Raw genomic sequence first — 24,640 nt, 5'->3', positions numbered from 1 at the left:
CTCCTTCTTTATCTACTTCTGATTGTCTCTATACAATAAATAAGTAAATGATAATAAAAACTTTTAAAAAGATATTTATCATGTGTGAGTCCCTGTGTTCCATCTCTAGTAAGAGCGTTAGGGAAAGGTGCCCAAAGGGACTTGAACCCAGTTCCACCAGGACCAGAACTTTTAGAACCAGGAACCTCTGTTTCATCACCTCATGATGAAATATATCAAATAAAATTTGCCTCTGGAGGATGTCATTAAAAAGAAAGAAAGAAAGCAAGAATTCTCCGTGGTTTGAGAGGTGGCGCAGTGGTAAAGCATTGAATTCTCAAGCATGAGATCCCAAGTTCAATCCCCAGCAGCACATGTACCAGGGTGATACCTGGTTCTTTCTCTCTCCTCCTATCTTTCTCATTACTAAATAAATAAATTCTAAAAAAAAAAAAAAGAATTCTGGAGGACTGCAGAGATAACATAAGGGTTGTAGAAACAGACATTCATACCAGAGGCACCAAAGGTGCCAAGTTCAATCCCTAGAACCACCATAAGCCTGAAAAGCTGAACAGAGCTCTGGTAAATAAATAAATTAATTAAATAACTAATAATAATAATAAATGCATAAACCAATAAATAAGTGATAAACTCTGGGAAGTCAGAGAAATAATGCAAGCACTAGCATATAGGACGTCCATGTACCCTTATTCAACTCTCCTCACCGCCTGTAACCTGAGCATAGTGGTGCTGTGGTCATCACAAAAAATAATAGGAACCTGGGAGACAGAACACAGAATTTGCAGGTTCAATCCTCAGCACAACCTCATGCCAGAGCTAGGCAGTGTTCTATTTCTCCCTTCCTTCTTATTCTCTCACTCATAATAAATAGATAAATCAATAAATAATGACTTATGAAAAATAAGAATAAGCAATAAGTTCTATAACTGTCTACTGTTAGCCATCAGTGTTGAATATCTATTTCCTTATCTAAGATTGTATCACTCTGGGCTCGAGTGATCTGCAAACAAGTGAAATGCAAACATTTCTTTCATTTTAAGGGGAAAAAAATCCTACAAAGGAATGGATCTAGGGGCCAGCTGGTGGCGCACTGGCTGAGCACACATGTTACAATGCGCAAGGACCCAGGTTCGAGCCCCTGGCTCCCACCTGCAGGGGGATAGCTTCTCTCTGTCTCTCTCCCTCTTTATTACCCCCTTCCCTCTCAATTTCTGACTGTCTTTATCTAGCAAATAAATAAAGATTTAAAAAATTAAATTAAATTAAATTAAAAAGGAACGGATATGTGTGAAACTGGAGTCAACTTCTCCCCTATATATACCTGCTCTGGGGAGCCCAGGAGAAGTGAAGTGTGTGTGTGTGTGTGTGTGTGTGTGTGTGTGTGTGTGTGTGTGTGTGTGGTGGAGGTGGGGGGGTGCTTCCTTTGTGTGAGGAAATATTGAGAAAAGCAAAAACAAGGAGTGGGAGGTATTGAACTCTCAACCCATCTTCAGGGAAGCAGGAAGCAATTATGAAAGTGTGAACTTTTGCAACATTTGAGAAAGTTGTCTCTGAAGAGCTCAGACAAAACACTAGGTGTCAATTCCTTTAGGGATTCCAGGCACTGGTCTTCACTGTTTGTTTGTTTTTGTTCTTTAACTCCTTCATAAACACTCCTCAGAATTCCAAGACTGCTTCATTTTGTCACCAGGCAGAGAGGTGACTCCAGCTGTGGGCTCTGACCATGGGATTAGCATGTCGCTGCCAGCACTACTTTTGGATATTCCCCCAAAGGATTCTGCTCACCTTGTAAAACTGACTTAACTGTCTCAGTTTGAAGGGACCACTGATAAAATTAGCCAAGGAGAAATTAGGATGATATCATGTCCAGGAAACCTCTTACAAAAGAAAGTCCTCTTAGAGGAAATGCACAGAAGGGGATTTTTCAATATGATCTGAAAAGTACCAATCTGGGAACTCTTTCTTTGGCTAACAGGAAATGCATCTGAAAGTTGTTTACGCTAACTGTCTGCGTAGGTCCCAGGGATGAATGGACACTGCTGTTCTCCAGAGTGACCTCAGCATGGATGCTGGCCCGAGTGCCCAGCCCTGGAGGCCTGGGTTCTGTCTAGTATGGGCAACGTCATTACTGTCCCTCTAGCTCACTTGGAGCAACGTTCTGCCTCCGGTGTGTAGACTCAGGAATTCCCAAGTCTCTGGTGCTCTTTCTCCATCCCTTTCCCCCACCTCTCCCTCTTCCCCTCTCTCCCTCTCCCCCTCTCTCCCTCTCCCCCTCTCTTTCTCTCTCCCTCTCCCTCTCCCTCTGCCTCTCTCTCTCCCCCTCTCTCCCTCTCTCTCTCCCTCTCCCCCTCTTTCTCTCTCCCTCTCCCACTGCCTCTCTCTCTCCCCCTCTCTCCCCCTCTCCCTCTCTCTCTCTCTCTCTCTCTCTCACACACACACACACACACACACACACACACACACAACACACCCAGAACCAGTCAGTCTGTCTGTCTCCAGTTTACCAGAGATTATTTTAGGAAAGAGTGAGGCATTTGTGTGATGTGAGATAGGATTCTTTCTTGATCTTTGACGGGATGAAAATCCAAAGAGCTGGTTATTTGGTTATTTTTATTCTTTTTAGTTGAGGAAAGTGAGGACTGGGAAGGATTAGAGGACTGGGAAACATTAGCACACAGGCAGGACATGAAATTCGGAGACCCTTGAGGTCCTGAGTTCAGCCTCAGTTGCCTAAGCTGAGTGGTTCTCTGATCTCTCTGTCTGTCTATCTATCTATCTATCTATCTACCTATGTATATTTCACTTTCACACACACACACACACACACACACATTCTTGGTGCCTGCAATGATTCACTGTTATTGATGGCCATCTTTATCTTTCTATCTGTCTTTCTGTCTTTCTTTCTTTCTGTATTTATTTCTCTCTTCTCTCTTTTCTTTCTTTCTTTCTTTTTTTTTTTTTTTTTTGATAGAGGATGAGAGACAGAAAGTTAAAGAGGAGACACAAAAGAAAGAAAAGTCACTTTGCAGCACTGTTTCTGACATAGCTCTTGAAGCTCCCTCCCACATATGGGCCTGGAGTTTGAACCCGCATCCTCGCTCATGGTAATATATACACTCTACCAAGTGAGCCACCACCCAGCCTCCGAAAGTGGTCTTTAGTGTTAGAACAGTCACAGAGGATTCGACTTCCGGAGGCGGAGCTACGAGCAGCAGATTGCTTTCTCTCCTCTCCTCTCCTCTCCTCTCCTGGATCAACTAGGAATACCAAAGGAGACCACCCGGACCGAAACAAGACAGGACTAGAATGACCACAGAAACCCAGTAAATCACCCGTGAGTACAAACACGCGTGGCTGGTGACAGAGAGGAGGGAGGGGCCTAAGGAGAGATTAAGTGACTGCTAACAGTTCGACAGTTTGTCAGTGGAGACACCACCTCCAGTCTGCTCCACCAACAAGGGGACAGCTGAAGGGAGGAAAGGACTCCCCAGAGACTCACCAAGTACAACTCTGAGTCTCCATTGCTACTACCCTCAGAATCTGGAGCAGCAACAGGGAGGGACACCAGGGGACAGAGATCTAACCGGGAAACTCAGGAGAAGACCTATACCTCGGTGGCATAGCTGAAGGGCTGTGAAAGTCTCTTTCTATAACCACTGGATTATCTCTACCACACCCTGCTTTATCTCTTGGTCAGGAGTCATTGATTAAGCCAAGAAGCCTATTGATAGTTTAAAAGCCCTCAGGCTACCATAGCCTACAGGGGAAAAAAAAAAAGGCTTTTACACCACTGAACTCCAACTCAGGGATTGAAAAAACTGTTAACTTATATAAAATGGTTAAAACAACAAGAAAAAATAATGGAGACTCCAACCAGGACAAGAGTCCAGCTAAAAGTCCTCCAGAGGGCGAAGCACAAAACAACGAGTTCAACATCCAAACATTAGCTAAGGAAATAATAACAAGAGTGAGTAAAGAATTTGAAAAAATTGTAATCAGAACTGCAGGAACAACAAATGAGAATATGGAAGAAAATTCTAATTATCTCATGGTTATTAGAGAGCTGAAAGCTGAAATTGCTGAGCTAAGAAGGCAACTAGCTGAACAAGCTAAAACAGTATCAGAGCAGGGCAACAAAATAGATGAACTCCAGAAAGCAGTAGAGGGCAGAGAGAATAGAATCAATGAGGCTGAAGACAGAATTAGCAAGATTGAGGATGAATTAGAGACAACTAAAAAAGAAGTAAGAGATCTCAAAAAGAGATTAAGAGATGCTGAAAACAACAACAGAGTCCTATGGGATGACTTCAAAAGAAACAATATACGCATTATTGGCTTACCAGAGGAAGAAAGACAAGGGGAGGAAGAAAGCGTTCTCCAGGCCATAATAGCTGAAAATTTCTCTAGTCTAGACAACACCAAAGACATAAAGATTCAAGAAGCCCAGAGGGTCCCAAACAGAATTAACCCAGACCTAAAGACACCAAGACATGTCATACTTAGATTGGAAAGGAATAAGGATAAAGAAAGGATCCTCAAGGCTGCAAGAGAAAAACAAAGAGTCACCTACAAAGGAAAACCCATAAGATTAGCAGCAGACTTCTCCATACAAACACTACAGGCCAGAAGAGAATGGCAAGATATCTATCGAGTGCTCAATGAGAAAGGCTTTCAGCCAAGAATACTATATCCTGCTAGATTGTCATTCAGACTAGATGGAAGCATCAAAACCTTCTCAGACAAGCAACAGTTGAAGGAAGCAACCATCACCAAGCCTGCCTTGAAAGAAGTTCTGAAAGGTTTCCTATAAACAACCAGACCACCACAAATAGAACATATATCAAAACACTCTAAAACTCTACAAGAATGGTGTTAAAATATCTTCAATCTTTGATATCAATAAATGTGAATGGCCTGAATTCACCTATTAAAAGACACAGAGTAGGAAGATGGATCAGAAAACACAACCCAACAATATGTTGTCTACAGGAAACTCACCTAACGCAACAAGACAAACACAGACTTAAAGTGAAAGGATGGAAAACTATCATTCAAGCCAATGGCCCACAAAAAAGGGCAGGAACAGCTATTCTCATATCTGACATGATAGACTTTAAAATAGATAAGATTAAAAAAGATAGGAATGGACACTACTTAATGCTCAGAGGATCAGTCAATCAAGAGGACTTAACAATTATTAATATCTATGCACCCAATGAGAAGCCATCTAAATACATCAAACATCTACTGAAAGAGCTACAGCAATATATTAACAGTAACACAATCATAGTAGGGGACTTCAACACCCCACTCTCTCAACTTGACAGATCATCCAGGAAGAAAATCAGTAAAGACATAAAGGAGCTAAATGAAGAGATAGATAAACTAGAACTATTGGACATTTTCAGAGTCATTCATCCCAAGAAACTGGAATACACACTTTACTCAAATCCACATGGATCATTCTCAAGGATAGACCATATGTTAGGCCACAAAGACAGCATCAGCCTATTCAAGAGCACTGAAATCATCCCAAGCATCTTCTCAGACCACAGTGGAATTAAACTAACACTTAACAATCAACAAAAGATTAGTAACAGTACCAAAATGTGGAAGCTCAACAGTACACTTCTTAACAACTTCTGGGTCAAAGAGGAAATCAAGGAAGAAATCAAAATGTTTCGAGAGTTCAATGAAAATGAAGACACAAGCTATCAAAATATTTGGGACACAGCTAAAGCAGTCCTAAGAGGGAAGTTCATAGCTATACAAGCACACATTAGGAAACAAGAAAAGGCACAAATAAACAGCCTGACTGCACATCTTAAAGACCTAGAAGAAGAACAACAAAGGAACCCTAAAGCAACCAGAAGGACAGAAATTACTAAAGTTAGGGCAGAAATAAATAACATTGAGAATAGGAAAACCATACAAAAGATCAATGAAAGTAAATGTTGGTTCTTCGAAAGAGTAAACAAAATCGACAAACCTTTAGCCAGACTCACAAAACAAAAAAGGGAGAAGACCCAAATAAATCGGATAGTAAATGAAAGAGGAGATATCACAACAGACACTGCAGAAATTCAACATATCATGCGAGGCTTCTATGAACAACTATATGCCACCAAGCTAGAGAACCTGGAAGAAATGAATGATTTCCTAGATACCTACCAACTTCCAAAACTAAGTAAAGAGGAAGTGGATAACATGAACAGGCACATCACAGCTAATGAAATTGAAACAGTTATCAAAAATCTTCCCAAAAATAAAAGTCCTGGACCAGATGGTTTTACAAATGAATTCTACAAAACTTTCAAAGAAGAACTAACACCTCTACTTTTAAAAGTCTTCCAGAAGATTGAAGACACTGGAATATTCCCTGCCAGCTTCTATGAAGCCAACATCACCCTGATACCAAAAGCAGACAGGGACACAACCAAAAAAGAAAACTACAGACCAATATCTCTGATGAACATAGATGCGAAAATATTGAACAAAATTCTAGCCAACCGGATACAGCAGTATATCAAAAAAATTGTTCATCATGACCAAGTGGGGTTTATCCCAGGCATGCAAGGTTGGTTTAATATACGTAAATCAATCAATGTGATCCACCACATCAACAAAAGCAAGACCAAAAACCACATGGTCATATCAATAGATGCAGAGAAAGCCTTTGACAAAATACAACATCCCTTTATGATCAAAACACTACAAAAAATAGGAATAGATGGAAAATTCCTGAAGATAGTGGAGTCTATATATAGCAAACCTACAGCCAACATCATACTCAATGGTGAAAAACTGGAAGCATTTCCCCTCAGATCAGGTACTAGACAGGGCTGCCCACTATCACCATTACTATTCAACATAGTGTTGGAAGTTCTTGCCATAGCAATCAGGCAGGAGCAAGGAATTAAAGGAATACAGATTGGAAGAGAAGAAGTCAAACTCTCCTTATTTGCAGATGACATGATAGTATACATGGAAAAACCTAAGGAATCTAGCAAGAAGCTTTTGGAAATCATCAGGCAATACAGTAATGTGTCAGGCTATAAAATTAACATTCAAAAGTCAGTGGCATTCCTCTATGCAAACACTAAGTTAGAAGAAATTGAAATCCAGAAATCAGTTCCTTTTTCTATAGCAACAAAAACAATAAAATATCTAGGAATAAACCTAACCAAAGAAGTGAAAGACTTGTATACTGAAAATTATGAGTCACTACTCAAAGAAATTGAAAAAGACACAAAGAAGTGGAAAGATATTCCATGCTCATGGGTTGGAAGAATTAACATCATCAAAATGAATATATTACCCAGAGCCATCTACAAATTTAATGCTATCCCCATCAAGATCCCAAGCACATTTTTTAGGAGAATAGATCAAATGCTACAAATGTTTATCTGGAACCAGAAAAGATCTAGAATTGCCAAAACAATCTTGAGAAAAAAGAACAGAACCGGAGGCATCACACTGCCAGATCTCAAACTATATTATAGGGCCATTGTCATCAAAACTGCTTGGTACTGGAACATGAACAGACACACTGACCAGTGGAATAGAATTGAGAGCCCAGAAATGAGGCCCCACACCTATGGACATCTAATCTTTGACAAAGGGGCCCAGACTATTATATGGGGGAAACAGAGTCTCTTCAACAAATGGTGTTGGAAACAATGGGTTGAAACATGCAGAAGAATGAAGCTGAATCACTGTATTTCATCAAATACAAAAGTAAATTCCAAGTGGATCAAGGACTTGGATGTTAGACCAGAAACTATCAGATACTTAGAGGAAAATATTGGCAGAACTTTTTTCCACATAAATTTTAAAGACATTTTCAATGAAACGAATCCAATTACAAGGAAGACTAAGGCAAGTATAAACCTATGGGACTACATCAAATTAAAAAGCTTCTTCACAGCAAAAGAAACCACTACCCAAATCAAGAGACCCCTCACAGAATGGGAGAAGATCTTTACATGCCATACATCAGATAAGAGTTTAATAACCAACATATATAAAGAGCTTACCAGACTCAACAACAAGACAACAAATAACCCCATCCAAAAATGGGGGGAGGAATTGGACACAATATTCACCACAGAAGAGATCCAAAAGGCCGAGAAACACATGAAAAAATGCTCCAAGTCTCTGATTGTCAGAGAAATGCAAATCAAGACAACAATGAGATATCACTTCACTCCTGTGAGAATGTCACACATCAGAAAAGGTAACAGCAGCAAATGCTGGAGAGGGTGTGGGGTCAAAGGAACCCTCCTGCACTGCTGGTGGGAATGTCAATTGGTCCAACCTCTGTGGAGAACAGTCTGGAGAACTCTCAGAAGGCTAGAAATGGACCTACCCTATGACCCTGCAATTCCCCTCCTGGGGATATATCCTAAGGAACCCAACACATCGATCCCAAAAGATCTGTGTACACATATGTTCTTGGCAGCACAATTTGTAATAGCCAAAACCTGGAAACAACCCAGGTGTCCAACAACAGATGAGTGGCTGAGCAAGTTGTGGTATATATACACAATGGAATACTACTCAGCTGTAAAAAATGGTGACTTCACCGTTTTCAGCCGATCTTGGATGGACCTTGAAAAAATCATGTTGAGTGAAATAAGTCAGAAACAGAAGGATGAATATGGGATGATCTCACTCTCAGGCCGAAGTTGAAAAACAAGATCAGAAAAGAAAACACAAGTCGAACCTGAAATGGAATTGGAGTATTACACCAAAGTAAAAGACTCTGGGGTGGGTGGATGGGTGGGGAGAATACAGGTCCATGAAAAATGATGAATGAAATAGTGGGGGTTGTATTGCTAAATGGGAATCTGGGGAATGTTATGCATGTAAAAAAAAAAAAAAAAAGAAGTAGAAACGCAAAGCAGAAATTGACTGAGTTTGGAGTATGGCACCAAAGTAAGAAAGCAGAAGTATACTAGAGTTTGCAGTGAGTACCTCCCTAATACTTCCTCTCCACTTTTCCAAGCTTTGGGTCCATGATTGCTCAACAATTTGTATGGCTTTGTATGTTAACTCTCTTTTCAGTCACCAGGTTCTAGGTGTCATCAGGATGCCAGCCAGACTTCCCTGGATTGAAGACACCACCAATGTGTCCTGGAGCTCAGCTTCCCCAGAGACCCATCCTACTAGGGAAAGAGAGAGGCAGACTGGGAGTATGGACCGACCAGTCAACGCCCATGTTCAGCGAGGAAGCAATTACAGAAGCCAGACCTTCTACCTTCTGCAACCCTCAATGACCCTGGGTCCATGCTCCCAGAGGGATAGAGAATGGGAAAGCTATCGGGGGAGGGGGTGGGATATGGAGATTGGGCGGTGGGAATTGTGTGGAGTTGTACCCCTCCTACCCTATGGTTTTGTTAATTAATCCTTTCTTTAATAAAAATAAATAAATAAAAAAAAAAAAAAGAACAGTCACAGAACCCAAAAGAAAATACTTTCATTGAGTTCGCTTTGGCTCTCATGGGTTAGATGAAATTGGGCAAATGACTGGCCCACTCTAAGCTTCCACTTCTCAACTGGTTCAATCGAGGGCTGTCAATATCTCTCCTACAGTGTAGTGGTGGAGAAAATCAGTGCCCAATCAATGCAGCTCTCTGTGTCCCTTCTTCTAGATGCTCAGGTTCACCTTGCACATCCATTCCTGAAACTCTACGAGTCCTTCTTCTCACCCTTCCCCAGTGTCCATCTCAGCCGTAGATAAAGGGAAGAATATATCGGAGCCTAAAGAAGGTAGGATTAAGTTTCTTTTGTATATTCTACTCTTCCTGTGAATTGTGATTCCATAGAGGGAAATTTATTTTATGGAGCTATAAATCCAACTCATAATTCCCAACGAGTCTTGAGTCATTTTCAAAATAGTAATTTATTTTTCCTCTCTACGTCTTAGTGCTGCCGGCTTACGTAATTTTTCTCCTCTGCTGTTTCGATAGCCTTGGTTTTCTCTGTATGACTGAGATTGCTACTCAACGCAGATGCCAAGTTGTTGCAAGTAGGATGCACTCATTTGCTAACATATCTCACTTTTTTAAATTTATTCCCTTTTGTTGGCCTTGTTTTTTTATTGTTGTTGTTGATGTCATTGTTGTTGGATAGAAAACAGAGAAATGGAGAAAGGAGGGGAAGACAGAGAGGGGGAGAGAAAGACAGACACCTGCAGACCTGCTTCACCGCCTGTGAAACGACTCCCCTGCAGGGGGGGAGCCAGGGGCTTAAACTGGGATCCTTACAATGGTCCTTGTGCTTTGCGCCATGTGTGCTTAACCCACTGTGCTACCACCTGACTCCCCATATCTCATTTTAATCAAGGATCTGGATCAACCCTACAGAGGAAGGTCACCAGGCATCCACCAGAGTCTAGGAAAGTCCATGTTAGGGGAGACATATACCCTAGTCCCCTTCAAGACAGAGAATAGAAATAGAAGCTGCTCAATTTGATGATCCAATCAATCTTGCACCAAGATTCCATTCTGGTTGCCAGTAGCATTGCCTGGACTTCATATGTAAGCAGGATGGGAAATGATTTTGTGACTGCAATTCTGCTGACAGGATGGGTCCGAATAATTCTTAATGGTAAATTGATTGACAAAAATGCCTCAGTTCTCCAACTTATCCTCAGTCTCCAACCTTGGTGTTGCAGCTTTGTGACTGTCCCCATAAGGAGGACAATCTGTTACCCTGTCTTCTGAATCACTCTTTTGTTTCTCTTTGGTTCACAGAATGGGCCTCACATCTGATTCCAGGACTTAGGAGTTCCTGCACACTTGTGCTTTCTGTCTCTTTGTCCCTGTCTCACTCTCTCTTGTGCCTTAAGAATGAGGTACCATTCTGCTTTAGCTAAAACTCAGTAGGGGGCGAGGAGTGATGCATCTGGGAAAACATACATGCTACCAAGTGCCACGACTCCGGTTCAAGTTTCTGGCCCTCACCTATAGGGAGGATATTTCATGAATAATAGAGCAGTACTGTAGGTATATTTCTCTCTCCTTTTCTCCATCCTCCTCTGTCATTCTCTATTGTTTTCTGTCCTTGTCAAAAGAAAAAAAAAAAAAAAGCCACTAGGAAGAGTGGAATCACGGTGCAGACAGTGAGTTCTAGCAACAACCCTGGTGGCAAAAGAAGAGAAGGAAAAGGTAAAGGAGAAAGAGGAGGAGGAGGAAGATGAAGGGGAGAAGGAGGAGAAGAAAGAGGAGGAGGAGAAAAAGGAAGAGAGAGAGGAAGAGAATGAGGAGGAGGAGGCCAAGGAAGGAAAAGAAAAGTAACTGCAGGATTTATGAGTGAGTGACCCCTTGCCAAGGTAAGAACTGCTAATCCAAGCCAGCCAAGATCAGCTGAATGAACCGATTGACTCATGAAGTGGTAAGTGGACATAAATACCTATTGTCATAGACACTCCCTATGTCAGCTATCAGATGGTGGGAACTTCAGGCAGTTGGGGAGAATGTTTGGGACCCAGTGGTAGCACACCTGGTTGAGCACACATGTTACAATGCACAAGGACCCAGGTTTAAGCCCCCAGTCCCTACCTGCAAGGGGAAAGCTTCACAGGTGCTGAAGCAGTGCTTTAGGTATCTCTCAGTTTCTCTCCTACTCTGGCTCCTTTTTTTTTTTTTTAATTTAAGAAAGGATAAATTAACAAAACCGTAGGATAGGAGGGGTACAATTCCACACAATTCCCATCACCCAATCTCCATATCCCACCCCCTCCCCTGATAGCTTTCCCATTCTCTATCCCTCTGGGAGCATGGACCCAGGGTCATTGAGGGTTGCAGAAGGTAGAAGGTCTGGCTTCTGTAATGGCTTCCCAGCTGAACATGGACGTTGACTGGTTGGTCCATACTCCCAGTCTGCCTCTCTCTTTCCCTAGTAGGGTGGGTCTCTGGGGAAGCAGAGCTCCAGGACACATTGGTGGGGTCTTCAATCCAGGGAAGCCTGGCCAGCATCCTGATGGCATCTGGAACCTGATGACTGAAAAGAGAGTTAACATACGAAGCCAAACAAATTGTTGAGCAATCATGGACCCAAAGCTTGGAATAGTGGAGAGGAAGTGTTAGGGAGGTACTCACTGCAAACTCTAGTGTACTTCTGCTTTCAGGTATATATTTTGCAGTAGTTTATAGATACGTGTGAACATATGCTCTCTCTCACAGAAACTGGTGTGTATCTAGGTTTTGGGACTTTGTTAGAAAGTGAACCACCTGAGATGAAATTAGAGTATACTATGAAAGGAAAGGTCTCACCTGAGTAATGAAGCTGAAGGGTTGTCATTCCACACGTGAAGTCTCTGGACACCGTCTGAGGTGAAGCATGTTGAGGTGGCAATCGTTGTGTTGGTACTCTGTCTCCTTCTTCCCTCTCAATTACTGGTTGTCTCTATCCAATAAATAAAGATAATTTTTTTTTTTTTTAAAAAAAAGGATGTTTGGATGTCCAGGAGACACCACAGGTAGGTGCACTGAGAAATGACCCTGTGAGTGTGTGGGAAGCAGCTGCTATGATACCAACCAAGAAGGATCCAAGAAGAACCAGGGCCCCTCTTACCCTTGTCTTGAAATCTCAACCTTCAAAACTATATATATATATATATTTCTGTCTTGTAAGCCCCCCAATCTGTACCATTTTGCTCGCCTGGCCCCTGCAAGCTAATAGATCATGTCAGAAAACCAGCTTTGAGTCTTCAGTTGTCTGTAGTTTTGGTTCTCTTCAGTTCTAAGTAACAGATGAGTGTCTCTGTTGCTCTTCTTTGGAAACTCTCTCTTGGCATTCCTTCTGTTACTCATCGTTTGCAGAATGTTCCATTGTTGGCATTTGTGGTCATCTTGACCAAGGCGTATTTCTGCTGGGCAGAGGAGCACCTTGTTCTCAGTTAACAATGAGGGGGAGAGAGTGTGGGTGAAGGGTGTCCAAGCAAACCTAGCACACTGACCCTGGGTGTGTAAAAAATGATTGCTGTTGCCTGTGTATGTGTGTCCTTATGTCCTTATCAGAAACCAGTGCTAGTGCCATTGTTTGGGGTACAGTAGCCTCAGTCCTCTGGGGGTACAGTGTACCTTGCCCTTGGTTTGAAGCCTGGAGAAACATGACATTGCCGTGGATGGTCTGAGAGGAATTCAGGATGGTGGTGTGGTGCTTGGAGGTCTCTCTTCTGTCTGTATCTCTCCCTCTCTCTTCTCTTTCTTTCCCATTTTCTCTCTCTCAAAATGAGTTGGATGGGAATAGCAGTGGGACTTTGCATTTCTCTAGATACATTAAGTCCTGAGCTCATCCCCTTGACCCTCATGAAACACACACACACACACACACACACACACACACACACACACACAAACTGGCAGCAGAAATATTACTTTTCTTACCCAGTCAAGTTTTTCTGAGCTTACATATCTTTTTGTGCACATCTTCTTTGTCCTCCCCTAGGCTAGGGAAATCTTTTGTTTTCTTTTTGCCATTATTGTTTATGATGAATAGCAGGTTGCAAGACTGTAGGATCACCTGGTATATTTCCACACCAGAGCCACCACCAAAGTTCTGTGTCCCTCACCCTCTCCAAGAGAGCCACTGCAGTTCTTAAAAAGTCTTAGAGGCAGGGTGCTTCTGGTTTTTGTTGGTTTCCTTTTTTATTTTTTGGTTTCAGAGTTATTGCTGGGACTCGGTGCCTGCACTGCAAATCCACAGCTCCTGGAGGCTATTTTTCCTTTTTGTTGCCCTTGTTATTTACCGTTGCCATTGTTGTTGGATAGGACAGAGAGAAATGGAGAGAGGAGGGGAAGACAGAGAAGGGGAGAGAAAGATAGACACCTGCAGACCTGCTTCAGCACCTGTGAATCGATTCCCCTGCACGGGGGTAGCTGGAAGCTCGAACTAGGGTCCTTACGCCTGTCCTTGCACTTTGTGCCATGTGCACTTTACCCGCTGTGCTACCTCGACCCCCGACCTCCGTTTCCTTTTTTAAAATTTTGTGGTTAATATTGGGTTATAAGATTGTAAGATTATAGTGGATAGTTCTTCACCACACGCACCTCTAAAGTTTGATATCTCCACCCTCACATACGTATCATAGTTCTCACAAAGTCTCAGAAACAGTTTGCTTGCGTTTTGTCTTGTTTTGTTGCAAGTTCATGTATATCAGTTCTCTAGATTCCACAGACAGGTAAAATCATCTAGTTCTTGTCTTTCTTTACTTACTTTGCTAAGTATAATCTCTTCCAGTTCTATCCATTTTGTCCCAAAGGACAAGCTATCATCTCTTGATTGTAGAGTAGTGTTCCATGAAATGTATATCCCATAACTCCTTCAGCCAGTCCTCTGTTGATGAGCATTTAGGCTGCTCCCACTCTTTGACTATTGAGAATAATGCAGTTATGAACATAGGGGTGCATATGTCTTTTTGAATTAATGTTTAGATGTCCTTTGGATAAATAGCTAAGAATGACATTGCTGGATCCTAGGATAATTCCATTTTTATCTGTTTAAGGACTCTTCATACAGAGGAAAACACTTCATTTTAACTAACATTCTTTAGAAAGAATTTATAGAAATAACTATTAGCTTCCAATGGAAAGTAAGATATATAAGCCACGTCAGAATCTATAATATGCAAAGTAGCAGTAACTCTTGCCTTTAAATAAAAAGGAGGGAATTAATGCCATATTTTTAATCATTTTGCTGTGATTTGTACTAAGTACAGTAAGCACACTGGAGCTGTATGTCCAAGAATATCACTACAGACTCCCTCAGCAGAACTGTATTATTAAAGTGAGGAGGATAAAAGAAACATTTTTTCTTTAAAAAAATCTTTTATTATTCTTATTTATGTATTGGATAGAGAAGGCCAGAAATCAAGAGGGCAGGGGGAGATAGAGAGGGAGAGAGTCAGAGAGACACCTGTGGCACTGTTCCACAATTTGCAAAGCTTTCCCCGCCCGGACAGGTGGAGACCAGAGGCTCAAACATGGGTCCTTGCTTACTGTTACATGTGCACTCAACAAGGTGCACCACCACCTGGCCCCTATAAGAAACACTTCTAGAGCTACACATGTCTCACACTTTTGCTGAATTTCACAGCCCCTTTGATAAACATATCAGTGAAAAATCATGACCAGCAAAATTCAATTAAACTATAGTAGAGGACTGGGTGGTCGCTCACCAGGTAGAGGGCACATCTTGCCACATGTGAAGTGCTGGCTTGAATCCCATCTCCACACGGGAGCACTGTGGAAGGCACCAATGGAGCTCTGTGGATGGTGGAGTAGGGCGGTAGTGTCTTTCCGCTCTGTGTGTCTGTCTCTCTTTTTCTCCTCTCTTTCTCTTTTAAAAATAAATAAGTAATAGAACATTGGGTGGGGGAGGTTTCTCTGCAGCATCCTGTTTTTGAGAGACCCTGGTTTTATTCTTTGCCACATTGATAATGGTAGTATATAAATACAATTAACTGTTTACCCCACAGATCTGACCCAGGGCCCTATATCTATTCATATTTAGCACAGGAGCCTATGTTAGTCAGTCTGAACTCACAGTCCATGGCCACAGCTGGGAACATTCTAGGCTGCACTCTCTTCAGGACCCATCTTCACTGAGTGGCAGAATAGAATGGTCCAGCTTCCCTTATACTCCTAGAGAGGGAGAAATGTTAGGGGAAGATGACCAGAAGGCTCTGAACTCCAATTCCTTTAAGACCCAGAGAGAGAAGAAAGAAAAAAAAAAAAAAAGAAAGATATTCGGAAGTAGCAATAGGTGTAGGTGTGACTTAAAAAGGAAGAGAAAGCAGGACCATAGAAAAAATGGGCAAATATATATATTTATTTATTTTTATTTATTTATAGAAATAATAGTCAACCCCTATCTGTGACCTTGGGAGAACTACTGCAGTTTCCAGTGAAGTAAATGAAGACATAGAGCTTTGGTGATGGGAATGGTGTGGAATTCGAGCCCTGCTATCTAATAATTTTGTAAATCAATATTAAGTTACTAATTTAAAAAATGGAAAAATGGATAGTAATGGGGTCAGGCAGTGGCATATCCAATAGAATACTCGTGTTATCATGCTTAAGAAACCAGGTTCAAGTCCCTGGTCCCCATTTGCAGGGGAAGCTTCATGAGCAAGGAGGCGGAGATGCAAGTCTCTCTCTCTCTCTCTCTCTCTCTCTCCTTTTCAGTCCCCCCTTTCCATCTGAGTTTCTCTTCTCCTCTATACCAAAAAAAAAAAAAAAAAAAGGTAGGGGGATAGCTGGTAGGAGTGGTGAATTATTTTATTTTATTTTTTATTTATTTCCCTTTTGTTGCCCTTGTTGTCTTTTTATTGTTGTTGTAGTTATTATTGTTGTTATTGAGTAGTTAATGATGTAGAGGACCAAGAAAGATCATGGACACATTATTTTCATTTAATGTAACATGTATTTAATCTTCAGAAAAGGTGAAATAAAGCACTGATGTGCATATTATTTTATTGTCCTTATTTACAATATCTGCTTTTTCTTCTTTTTCTTGTGACCCCTTTAAAGACTTCACTGAACAGTGTTCTTCTAAGAGGAAAAGACGTATGGGTGAATACGATTCTAAATGTATCATTTATATTTTTAGGATAACTAGGCCTGCTTAATTTTCCATTTATTATGTATTTCCTCTGTTAGTAACACTTTAAGAAAGACAAAGCCGAGTAAAACCGGTGCTCAGAGTGTGATACGGGAAAGCTAAACTAAGAATTAAAATGGGAATAAAGACCTCAACTTGAAAAAACAAAAGTGGACCGAAAATAAATAAGTAAATCAATAATTTAAAATCCCTGTTTAAAGCAAACTTGAAGAGAGAATTCTTTGGAGAAAACACACAGGAATGTCTAGAGGTCGAAAATCAAGATGAATCTTCGTACCACAGGAAGTGGGATTCTAGCCACTCTGTAGTCTTGTCTCGGCGCAGTCGACTGACTGCAACCTTCCAGTGATAATGAATGAATCCTGTTGCATCACAGAAGGTGTCGGAGTGTGTGCGTGCATATGTGTGTGTGGGACAGATTTAGGGGAGAAGTCAGACGTGTGTGGGAACTCCTGAGCCACGGGCCGCCTTCCTTTACTTCACCCAGCTGAAGACAGTGACCAAATGGAGCTGGGGCATGCTGAAAGAGGCCAAGAACTCTCTCTCTCTCTGTTTGTCTTTATTAATATGTTTCCTATGTTTCCTTCCTAACTTTGACGGGAGTTGATTTTGTTCAGTGTGTGTGTGTGTGAGTGTGTGTGTGTGAGTGTGTGTGTGTGTGTGTGTGAGTGTGTGTGTGAGTGTGTGTGTGTGAGTGTGTGTGTGTGTGTGAGTGTGTGTGTGTGAGTGTGTGTGAGTGTGTGTGTGTGAGTGTGTGTGTGAGTGTGTGTGTGTGAGTGTGTGTGTGAGTGTGTGTGTGTGAGTGTGTGTGTGTGTGTGTGAGTGTGTGTGTGAGTGTGTGTGTGTGAGTGTGTGTGTGAGTGTGTGTGTGTGAGTGTGTGAGTGTGTGTGTGAGTGTGTGTGTGTGAGTGTGTGTGAGTGTGTGAGTGAGTGTGTGTGAGTGTGTGTGAGTGTGTGTGTGTGTGAGTGTGTGTGTGAGTGTGTGTGTGTGAGTGTGTGTGAGTGTGTGTGTGAGTGTGTGTGAGTGTTTGTGAGTGTGTGTGAGTGTGTGTGTGTGAGTGTGTGTGTGTGTGAGTGTGTATGTGAGTGTGTGTGTGAGTGTGTGTGTGTGAGTGTGTGTGTGTGTGAGTGTGTGTGTGAGTGTGTGTGTGTGAGTGTGTGTGTGAGTGTGTGTGTGTGTGTGAGTGTGTGTGAGTGTGTGTGAGTGTGTGTGTGAGTGTGTGTGTGAGTGTGTGTGTGTGTGAGTGTGTGTGTGAGTGTGTGTGTGTGTGAGTGTGTGTGTGAGTGTGTGTGAGTGTATGTGTGAGTGTGAGTGTGTGTGAGTGTGAGTGTGTGTGTGAGTGTGTGTGAGTGTGTGTGTGTGTGTGTGTGAGTGTATGTGTGAGTGTGAGTGTGTGTGAGTGTGTGTGTGTGTGTGTGTGTGTGTGTGTGTGGCCTGGCATTCTCTGTGGAAGGGAAAATAGGGTTCATTTTGGCTACAAAATGAAAAATATTTATGAGTAGAGACAGACATAAATTCTTCTGAGGGGAAAGCTGTATTTGTCCAGGATTTGCTTGGGTTCTGTCCTCCTGACTAGGAATATTTACTTTTAATGAGCAATGACCACAATTGAGCTAAAAAAAGGTCTTCTTTTTAAACCTTTTGTTTTTTCTTTTTTCTTTCTTTCTTTTTTTTCTGTCGTAAAATTGGCTGCTGTAGCCAAGAAAGACTGACAGGGACTCAAAGGGCAGCTGATGGGCCCATATTAGAAATAATCATCAACAGTAAGATCTTACTAAGGGGGAGTCGGGCGGTAGCGCAGAGGGTTAGTGCAGATGGCACAAAGCACAAAGACCGGCATAAGGATCCCGGTTCGAGCACCGGGCTCTCCACCTTCAGGGGAGTCGCTTCACAGGCGGTGAAGCAGGACTGCTGGTGTCTATCTTTCTCTCGTCCTCTCTCTCTTTCCCTCCTCTCTCCATTTCTCTGTCCTAGCCAACAACAACAGCATCAATAACTACAACAACAATAAAAAAAATAAGGACAACAAAAGGAAATATATATATATATATATGAAAGAGACCATAACACCAAATTTCCTTCAATGTAGGGAAGACTGGGCTCTATCTAATCTGAGTCGCCCACATGACGAAGCAGCACACTATGCGAGTGAGCTGTTTTGCGGGTCCCAAGTGTGATAGTCTTGCCGAGTAGCTGTGATAGCTAAGTGATAGTTAAGTAGCGCTTAACCCACGCTACCACCTGACTCCCTTGGTCTCTTTCTTGTGTTCTCTTTCTCTCTCTGCCTCTAGAAGAGAGGGAGGGAGGGAGGGAAGGAAGGGAGAGAGGGAGGAAAAGGAAGGAAGGAAGAAAAGAAGAAAAGGAAGGGAGGAAAGAAGGAATGAAAGAAAGAAAGAAAGAAAGAAAGAAAGAAAGGAAGGAAGGAAGAAAGAAAGTAAAGAAAGGAAGGAAGGGAGAGAACTATTACACCATCTCATATACTCTTGCACCAGGATGGAAGACCTTGTGCTTTTCAATCCCAAGGGCTGCTCACATCCCTGTCCTAGACAAGTGGCATCTTTTTTAGTAGAAGCAACCACCATCACCACCATCACCACCCCAACCTGCAACCTTTTTATAAATGCAGACTTCACTCTTGCCATTTCTGGTAGCTTTGAACTTGGAGGAGCAGTGAACCTACTGCTTTTTAAATCTGCATTGTTGAAAATAGATCTCAACACAGGAAGCTGATCTTACCCCCTCACCCTTCCTGCCTGAAGGAAAGAAACCAAGGATTCTGAAGGGATTATAAAGTGGTATTTCTTTCTCAGCAATATTGTGTAAACAATAGTAATTTCCATATGTGGCTCTCAATGGTTGTCCTCTAAGCCTTAAAGGAAAGGAAAATAAGGGGAGACTGAACCTCCGAGTGGCATAAGTATAGTTTAGTTGACCAAAATGACCAGAAAAGCTTCAAATTTCTGGAGCGAAAGTTTGTGTCATATTAATTGTTGGAGACCTGTTCTTAGCTATAAACTGCACAAACCCCTAGCCCCCAGGAAGTCTATTGTGTTTATAAGTCAAACCCACAGCCCAGCACAAAAATAACTGCGAGCTGTGCTTTCCCAAGAAGTACAGGGATAACAAATAAGATACAATTGCTAGTTTGCAGAAGTTTCCATAAGTCTTCCTTGGCCTGGGGGAAATGAACAAGATGTTCTCTGTGAAGTTCATATAGATTAAACCAGATGCGGCCAAAGGAAATAGTCTGAGTCTTCCATCTTCCTATGCCAGGTCTCTGGTGGGTGAGACGGGACTGCAAATGACCTGGAATACAGAGTTACTATCATTTCAAGAAGGGGAATCTCTGAAATGGACCTTTGGAGAAATTATAAGTAGAAAATACATGGCTTGGGTCAGTGAGAAGCCAAGTCAGAGGGGGAAAAGGGTTGTTTGACTAAGAAGAATGGAGGGGATTTTCAGAGCTCAGCTACCTGGTCATAGTTTGCAAGCTGGTGAGCAGGCTGAGACCCCTTACCCCCACCCCAGAACTTCCCAGGGTGCAGCTTGAAATAGGTTTGGTTGCCTGTTCCTGAAAAGCAAATAGATCTCACTTTGGTGCTCTCCACAGAGACAGGCTTGTAATCCAGATCAGGTTCTTTTCTGAATCCTCATGACAATAAGACATAGGAGCAAAGCTCTGCATATTTAAAAATATAGTCCTCTAATTTGTGACCCAGAGGAACGTGGTTTTGGAGAGGTGCCCATTCGTTCTGAGGGCTGGAAGAGCTTCCTGGAAGTTTCTTTCTCGTTTTTATTTTTAATTCAACAAGCATTCATTTGAAGCCAGAGAGGCCTCAAGGAGAAAAAAAAAAGAAAAAAAATCTGCCCTAGCAGAGCTTACAATTTTCTTGGGAAGGGGAAAGGACATTACATGCCATATGTTAATTGCAGAAATGGAGGGATTTAAATAAGGCAAAGGAAGTGTGGGTAAGAGAGATGTGGACTAAGCAGGCTAAGTCAGTACTGGGAAAGATGGTATGGAAATCATCATAAAATGATATCGACTTTTTTTTTTTTGAACACTTCCTAGCTTTTTCCAAAATGGAGATCCCAAGTCTTACTTGCTATCTTCTTACCTTTAGGTCCCTGATTATTAAAAAAAAAAAATTCTTCTTTATATTTTTTGCTTTTCAGCCACCAAGTTGCAGATGCTACCATGACGCCAACCTGACTTCTCTGGGCAAATGACCTCACCAGTGTGTCCTGGAACCTCACCTCCCCAGAGCCCTGCCCCACTAGGGAAAGATAGAAACAGGCTGGGGGTATAGATTGACCTGCCAACACCCATGTCCAGTAGAGAAGCAATTACAGAAGCCAGACCTTCCACCTTCTGTATCCAATAATGATACTTGATCTATACTCCCAGAGGGTTAAAGAACAGGAAAGCTTCCAGTGGAAGGGATGGGATGTGGAACTCTGGTGGTGGGAATTGTGGGAATTATACCCCTTTTACTCCATGAACTTGTTGAACATAATTAAATCAAGAAAAAATGATATCAACTATTATCTCTAGGTATTTCTTATGCCCATACTGCTAGAACAAAGCAAAAGAGCTTAGAAAGTCTCTTTTAATACCAATAAGCAATCTTTATTAAGTCCCTCATTCATATTAAGCATTCTACTAGGCATTTCCTCGGCTGTCTCACTTAATCAGCACAATAATAGATACTTAAGTGTAGGCCAGAAATGACTGCTAGAAATGACATAAACAAGACAGTAAATATTGGACTTTGGTCTTGAACTCATGATGAGGACTATTCCCATTAGCATCTAACTTGATAGGCATCAATACAACCAACACTCACTAGGTCTCTGCTCTGTACAGGCTAGGGCTATACCAGCATATACTGAATAGATGTTGGGGTTTGTAAGAGAAGCTCACCTCACATAGACAACCAGCACCTCGGAGGATTATTTTGTCTCTGGTAATATGACCTCTCTACGTTTGTCACACGCTTCTAATGAGACTGGCCCCTGGGCCTTATCAAACAGGCTGCTCAATAAGCAATCGCTGTTGTGGTGACCTTCTGTGATCTTCTAACAGTCTTCCCCATGCTCACATCACTCCAGTCTCCCTGCATACCCATTGGTTCCTGAAATACACCAAATAGCATCATCTTCAGGGCTTCTGAGACTGCTGTCACCTCTGCCTATGATCGTTTTCCCCAGATACCTTCCTCCCTGAGGGTCCCTCCTCCCTGTCATTCAGTTCTCTAGTGAAACACTCTCTTAATTAAGATGGCTTCCCTGACCAACAGAGACCAAGCACACAGCCCCTCTATGTGTCCCGTCTCTTCCACTCCCCCTGCTTCACGTTTCTTCACAGCTTTTAGCACCTCCTGACATATTTTGTGTTTGTTTTCTATTGTCTGCCTTTCTTTATTAGAAGCTCCATTTACCTGTTTCCTTGGCAACTAGAACAATGCCTAACATAGGACAGACCTTCAATACCCATCTTTAATGAATTATTGCTATTAAGGTTGTACTTCCATAAGAAAATATGTGCCTCTTTAATAATATTGTTAATTTAATGGGGAAAAAGATGCAGCACTTTACATAGCTGCCATACTTTCCTAGGCAAGATTATAGTTCTCCACTGACGGTGCACTACAATTGCTTTGAAATAGATATAACAGGGGGTCACTGCTTTGGGCTCTTATCCTTGGAGCATCATTGTAAGGCCATGTGCCCCAGCTAGAAGCTCTCATTTCATCATAGACTCAGGTGAGTTTTTAGATGGCATTTGAAAAAAAGCTGATGAAATAGTGTGAAAGATTTAAGTGTCTACAAAAAGTTGTTGCTCCTGTCACTGTCTACACATCTAGTCAATTAGGAGGCTGCACAGTAGTCCAGGAGAAAAGGTGTTAGTATCTAGGACGAAGGAATTGTGGAATAGATATGGAGAAGTAGATGAATCAATTTTTAGGTATATTTTGAAGATGGAACTGATCTTACTTGCTGAAGGAAATTAAAAAAAAAATCAAGAAGACTGGGTGGTGGCACATCTGGTTGAGCACACATGTTACAACACACAAGGACTCAGGTTCGAACCCCCGGTCCTCACCTGCAGGGGGAAAGCTTCATGAGCGGTGAAGCAGGACTGCAGGTGTCTCTCTATTTCTCTCCCTCTCTGTCAGCTTCTACCTTCTCAACTTCTGACTGTCTCTGTACAATAAATAAATAAAGATAAAAAAAATCAAAGATAATTCTTAGAATTCTGGTTTGATGATATTACTGAGATAACTGTGGAAGATTAGGGGAAGATGGGGCAAAACAAGAAGTATGGTAAGGGCAAAGATAAATAGCATAATGGTTGTGCAAAGAGACTCTCTTGCCTGAGGCTCCAGAGTCCCAGGTTCAATTCCCTGCACCACCATAAGCCAGAGCTGAGTAGTGCTCTGGTAAAATAAATAAATAAATAAATAAATAAATAAATGTATGGTAATAGACTTGATAAGACTGAAAAATCTAGCAGACATCCAAACAGATATGTCAAAGCTGAGAGTAAAGCTTTGCAATTGGAATTATGGAACCATTTGCATAAATTTGATATTTAAACCTTATGAATGACTAGGTCTCCCCATCAAAGGATTTAACATGGGTTAAAGCCAAGGAAGAGTCTTCACATATAGTCACCCAAAAGCTTGGTCAGAAGATGTCTTAACCTGAGCCATTTTAAATCACTTTTACCTCTTGATGCTTGTTCTTGGAGCTCATCACAGACCCCTGCAAGCGTCAACCCGGCTTTGACCTAGCACATTATGATTGGGCCCTCCTCAATCGCTATCGAACAAGCCATGGCCGGTGCGCCGCTATGTTCCATCGCTGGGGAGCCAGAGACGACCCGAACTGCCCCTGCGGCTACAGACAGACTATGACCCACATAGTCAACGACTGCCACCTCTCCAGATTCAAAGGAGGTCTCGAAACTTTACATCAGGCTCAACCTGACGCTGTTGACTGGCTACGGAAGAAGGGCAAACGCTAGAAGAAGAAACCATCCTGTCGGAAGAAGTCCAGTTTTACCCTAGTATCTACTAACGGATAAGTGAATGAGGGAGTCTACTGATGCTTTGAGTTCACTGTCTCAGGCTCCCTTTCTGATACTATGTGGGTCAGAGGAAAATTGTGCTTTCTGAGTGTGACCCAAAGGGCACATTCTGAGTTATTCGTGTGGGTGCTTTGTATGCACTCTTGGGCCTCTGTAAAGGGAATTGGCCAGGAAATGTAGTGACTAGCTGGTAACAAATACAGTGGTGACAAAAGAAGCAGTGTGTAGACAACTCTTCTGGAAGAAAGTAGAGGACAGTGTGGGAGGGGGAGCAAGATGTGGACATGGACTTTTGCTTGAATAGTGGAAGATATTGGAGTGTGCTTGTGGGATGTTGAAAACAATCATGTGGAGAAGTAAATGCTGATATTTAAAGCCAAAGAGGGTAGGTTTAATGAGTATAATTCTTATGAAATTATTTTAAAACATCAGTCATGAGACTAGTCTTCCCCTTCTCCAAAAGCAAAGAAAAGCAAGATGAGCATGTGTGGAGAAGGAGGCGAACAGACTTGTGTGTGGCAACAAGCGTTTCCATCAGGGGTTTATGTTGTTTTCATGAAAAAAGGTGCAAAGTCATCACTGGAGTTTGAAGAGGGCAAAAGAGTTGTTTGGAGTAAGATGGGGGTTGGTTGAAATAACCACTGTCAGTGTGTACTGTAAACTTGTGCTGTAAAACTTCATGTATTTATTTAGACAGAGAGAAACTGAGAGGGAAGGGGAAGAGAGAGAGTCAGAGAGGCACCTACAGCCTTGCTTCATCGCTTATAAAGGTTCCCTCACCACCGCTGGTGAGGACCAGGCACTTGAACCTGGGTCCTTGCATCCCATAACATGAATTTAATCAGATGAATCCCCACTCAGCTCCGGTGACTGTACTGTCAGCCACTATATACCCAATACAATTATTTGAATAG

This window comes from Erinaceus europaeus, chromosome 7, assembly GCF_950295315.1.
Source record: "Erinaceus europaeus chromosome 7, mEriEur2.1, whole genome shotgun sequence".
Lineage (NCBI taxonomy): Eukaryota > Metazoa > Chordata > Mammalia > Eulipotyphla > Erinaceidae > Erinaceus > Erinaceus europaeus.
The sequence above is the reverse complement of the archived record's forward strand: the minus strand, read 5'-3'. Positions refer to the sequence as shown.